General features: G+C 45.2%; 1 long non-coding RNA gene across 1 annotated transcript; it reads right to left on the reverse strand.

The window, feature by feature from the left end:
- Positions 1-1,784: 1,784 nt before the first annotated feature.
- LOC123328229 lies at positions 1,785-4,898 on the reverse strand. The gene is made up of 2 exons (XR_006543040.2): positions 4,734-4,898; positions 1,785-2,490 (listed from the first exon to the last, which is right to left on the reverse strand). It is a non-coding gene; the product is annotated as an uncharacterized LOC123328229 (long non-coding RNA).
- Positions 4,899-5,365: the final 467 nt, after the last annotated feature.

Below are 5,365 nucleotides of genomic sequence, written 5' to 3' on the forward strand. Positions count from 1 at the left end.
GCGCGCGCCCGCCGCCCCGCCCCCTCGGGCTCGCGCGCGCGCCCCCCGCCGCAGGGCCGTTTCGGGCGCCCGCCGCGCCCCGCCCAGCCCCTCGCCCGGGCTTCGTGGAACCCCGCGCGTGGGGGCCGGCGGGGGAGGGGCGCGCGGGCCAGGCGGCGGCTGCTACCCACCGCCACCGGCGCCCCCTGCCGGCCGGGCGGCGATGTGCAGGCCCGGCTCCCGCCATAAACACACACATACACACCGGCGCCCCCTACCGACCGGGCGGCGAGGTGCAGGCCCCGCGGGCGCCCGCTGCGCTCGGCCGCTCAACGTTCGCGGAGGCTCGGCCAGGACCCCAGGCATCACCCGCCGCCTGTACCCCGGTCTCCCCCACCCCCAGCCCCGGAGGCTGCCAGCGCAGCCGATCTGGGGGAAGAGGGGGCTGCAGGGGGCCAGGACGTCGTCCTTCGTCCTTCGCTGACTCGGCTCCGGGTCAAGCACACGTTAAAGGCAGATGAAGGCTCCCACTCGGGATGCAGGATGACCCTGAATTTTGCAGGATGCAGCGGTCAGATGGAGGGGTCAGTCCGGTTCCTTTGGGGGATGAGGTCGGGAGCTGGTCAGTCTCCGCAGGAGATCCCTTGTCTTGCGTGAGGCTCTGGCTCAAGAGGATGGTCTTGTTCCTTGAATTAAAAATGTGTGCGGGAAGGAAATTCACCCCAGTACTCACCCCAAATTGTTTTTTTCCCCAATAGCCGTATTATGAAATGATTTGTCTTAATATTTTTTCATTTTTCAGGGTTTTTTTTTAACACGTATTTTATAATTTTAAATCCACAAAAATGGTTCTCACATTCTTTGGACATTCAACTAGGAAAAGACTGGCTCAGTTTCACTGTATGATTAATCTACTGTAACACAGTGTGAATTCTCAACGTATTCTCAGACATTATTGTGTATAAATTGCACCTGAGGATTTAATCAACTACAGAGACCTGGATGCATCAAGCTGCTCTCAGCTGCAGATCAGGAATACAAATTTTTAACAAGCATAACAAGTGAGGCTGATGCAGGCACGTAGGCCATAGACCACATTTTGAGAACACAAGTCCGTCATCTCTGGAAGGATTTAGTCTTATTTTTCTAACAAGATGGTGGAGGTGGGGGAAGGGGGGAAGAGTGTGACAGCTAGCCTCTAAGCGTTCTGCTCTTTGCTTGTAGAAATTATACCATTGATGTCATCTATACCTTGCAAAGAACACCAGGTTCACATGTGTAAACCCTTAAATTTTGAATTATACTTCCCATTTGGTCTGATAATTCTTATTTATTACTTTAAAATATTTATCAGCGCACAGGTCCAAAAGGAGGTCTAAAGTGTCACCGATATATTATCCATCACTTAAAATAAATTATGGCTTTTCTTGTCACTACAGTAAAGGAACATAGGAGATGGCAAATGCCAGAAGGTTTTCTTTTTCCCACTAATTATTTCATTAAATAAAAAAAGGAAATGGTTCTACCCCTGTTAACACGGAACTGGGATCATATCTTCACATTCTGACCAGAGATAACATGAATTCCCACTCATTTGTCCATAATTAATATGCAATAAATATGTCTTGTATGGATCACTCAACTTATAATTTATTGTGATTTTTCTTTTATTACTTGTTCTCTTGTATGGATCACTCAACTTATAATCTATTGTGACAGAGATAACATGAATTCCCACTCATTTGTCCATAATTAATATGCAATAAATATGCTTTTATAAGATTTTTCTTTTATTACTTGTTCTCTTGTATGGATCACTCAACTTATAATTTATTGTGACTTTAAAGTCTGCTTTTCTTCAGAGTGTTTGTGTTTTTTGGCAAACGATAGAAACCGACCCTAGAAATCACATTCTTTCCATGGCCATATGCTCTGCCTTTGTGTAAAGAAAGCTCTGTCCTGGTGCATATGGTCAGGCCATTCAAGATGGCTGTTTTGTTGCTCTCTCTGTATCCCCTTCTTGTTGGAGAAGGAAATGGCAACCCACTCCAGTGTTTTTGCCTGGAGAATCTCAGGGACGGGGGAGCCTTGTGGGCTGCCATCTATGGGGTCGCACAGAGTCGGACACGACTGAAGCGACTTAGCAGCAGCAGCAGCATCCCCTTCTTGACCAGTCCCACTTCACTCATCTGGTTAACCAACCCTCTTAATTACAGGGCTTAATCATTAACTGCCTCTGTGCTTGCCCCCGTCCCAGCTGCCTGTTTCCCTGGTAACTGATGAGCCACCCTGCCATCAGTTTCGCCAAGAAATGGTAGCTTCTTTCTTGCCTGAGGAGTGAAGGTTGTTGTTCCTTTCTGCCTGCCCTTTGCTGTCCATGGTGGGGGTATTGCTCCAGGACCTTTTGTTTCAGACTTGTGAGGTCCCCCGTCCTTTAAGACTTGGATGTCTCTTTTGCTGTTTCTGGGTTCCTCCTTTGGAGCCTGCGGGGTGCAGCCCAAGACTATCAGTCTGAAAAATAAGAGTAAAACCAGATGAAGCCACACTGGTGCCACTTGATTACCTCCAACAATTTAGTGCATCTTTTACTCAGGATTACCAGGGCTAAGGATTTATGACAAAACAATGTATTGTTGTTTGGTTGTTGTGGAGTAACAAGTAGATGATGGTTGGATGGCATCACTGACTTGATGGACTGTGAGTCTGAGCAAGCTCTGGGAGTTGATGATGGACAGGGAAGCCTGGTGTGCTGCAGTCCATGAAGTTGCAAAGAGTCAGACACGACTGAGCAACTGAACTGAACTGAATCATTTCTTTGTATCAGTCTAGGTGAAAAAAAAATGTACCTTCATTCATTCATTTAAAAATATTTACTGAATACTGTGGAGCTTCCCAGTGGCTCAGACAGTAAAGAATCTGCTTGCAGTTCAGGAGACCCGGGTTTGATACATGGGTTCGGATGATCCCCTGGAGAAGGAAATGGCAACCCACTCCAGTATTCTTGCCTGGAGAATTTCATGGACAGTGGCAAAGTGTCGGACACGACTGAGTGACTAACACTGTGTACTACATTCCAATACAATATTCTAGAGCAAAGTTTGGCAAACTACAGCCATAGGCCAAATCTGTCCAGCTGACTGTTCTTTGTAAATAAAGTTTTATTAGAACACAGCCTTGTCCATACACTTATATATTGTCTATGGTAGCTTGCATGCCATAATGACAGAGTTGAGTAGTTGTGACTGAACTCTATGGTCAATAAATCCTCAGGTATCTACTCTTTGGTCCTTAATAAAAATGTGTGCCAATCCCTGTTGACTCTAGATGTTCTAGATAAAGCCTTGAAGATTATAGCTCCTTTTCTTTTATGAAGTTTCTATTTTAATGAGAAGGAAGAAGACAATAAACAAAATAATTTTAGAGCAGTGTTGTGAAGAAATGTGAGTGATGTGGTGAAAGTGAAATCGCTCAATCGTGTCCGACTCTTGGAGACCCCACGGACTGTAGCCCACCAGGCTCCTCCGTCCATGGGATTTTCCAGGCAAGAGTACTGGAATGGGTTGCCATTTCCTTCTCCAGGGGATCTTCCTGACCCAGGGGTCGAACCTGGGTCTCCCACATTGCAGGCAGACACTTTTACCATCTGAGCCACCAGGGAAGCTTGTATCTGAGTTGAGAGCTCAGTGACTGGCAGAACTAGCAGTTATGAAGCCATGAGAAAATCTAGGGGAAATCCCTCTAGGTGAAGAAAACAGCAGATGAAAGTGCTCTGAGATAGGAAAACCACACCCTACCTTTTAGGACCTAGGTCCCTAGGGATCATGGCCCTGGCAGGACATTCTCAGACGATGTCCACCGGTCAGTCCAAGAAGCCCTACTGGGGCCATTACTTTGTACTCTTACAGCTATTTGACTATGTAAGTACTGAAAAGGAAAAAATAATTAACAGAGACTTTAATGTGATTGATCCTTTTCAAGGAAATAGGCTGGAACTCAGAAGGAGATGGATCATAACGAAGTTTTTAAATGAAGCATTTTGGTTCTTTCATTAAACTAGATAAAATATGCTGTGCTCAGCGCTCAGTCATATCTGATTCTTTTCGACCCCGTGGACTGTAGCCCGCCAGGCTCCATAGTCCATTGGTCTCCAAGCAAGAATACTGGAGTGATTGCCGTTTCCTCCTCCAGGGGATCTTCCTGACCCAGGGGTCAAACCTGCGTCTCCTGCATTGGCAGGTGGATTCTTCACCACTGAGAAACCTGGGAATCCCAGATAGAATAGTAATGACAATAATCTTGATATATTCTGTCACCCAATCTGTAAGCAGTTCTGTTAAAGGTAATTTGTAATTAATTTAGTTCTATGAATACTTCAACCTATGTCAGAATTTGACTTAAAATGTTAATTCAGACTGTCTTTATAGTTTGTATAACATTATAGACATTGGATCAATATTTAAGACAGACTTGCCCCCCCCTTTTTTTAACCACATGCTACCTAAAGCTTCTGTGATGTTCTAATGGGAATCTCATTAGATTCAAAGGTCGTTGGAAAATATATTGTTATTAGCTAATGGAAATGTAATCCATGAACAAAAACTAAATTAATGATATCTTTTATAGAAACAATATTGTGAAAAAATGTGGTCATTACCATTTCAAAGCCTACACTGTGCCAGCACTTTAACACACGGTGGTCATTCGGGACCAATATTTGGAGGATGGCCTCTTTCTTTGTGCAACTTTGGACTCACCCTGGTGCCCCAAGCCTTGCCTCACATCCAGACTCTAGCAAGTACTGCATAGTTTGATTTTTTGTTGTTGTTTAGTCGATAAATTGTGTCTGACTCTTTGCGACTCTGTGGACTGTAGCTCGCCAGGCTTCCCTGTTCTTCACTGTCTCCCGGAGTTTGCTCAAACTGATGTCCATTGAGTCAGTGATGCCATCCAACCATCTCATCCTCCATCGCCCCCTTCTCCTCCTGCTCTCAATCTTTCCCAGCATCAGGGCCTTTTCCAGTGAGTTGATTCTTCGCATCTGGTGGCCAAAGTATCAGGGCTTCAGCTTCAGCATCAGTCCATCCAATGAATATTTAGGGTTGATTTCCTTTAGGATTGGCGGGTTTGATCTCCTTGCTGTCCAAGGGACTATTTATGGAAAACTCCAAAATTTCAAATAAATGGAACGGCCATGTTCCCACTATTCAGCTTCTATGATTAACTAACAGCCAATTTTATTTCATCTAAACATCATTTGCTTCCTTCTTCCACCATAGCTTATTTTGAAGCAGGTGTTATAAATTCTAATCTGTGAAGGTATCAGGATATATCTCTAAAAGATAAGCACCCTTCTGTTAAAAAACCATAGCTGTGATACCACTGTCAC

Source organism: Bubalus bubalis, chromosome 2 (genome assembly GCF_019923935.1).
Source record: "Bubalus bubalis isolate 160015118507 breed Murrah chromosome 2, NDDB_SH_1, whole genome shotgun sequence".
NCBI lineage: Eukaryota > Metazoa > Chordata > Mammalia > Artiodactyla > Bovidae > Bubalus > Bubalus bubalis.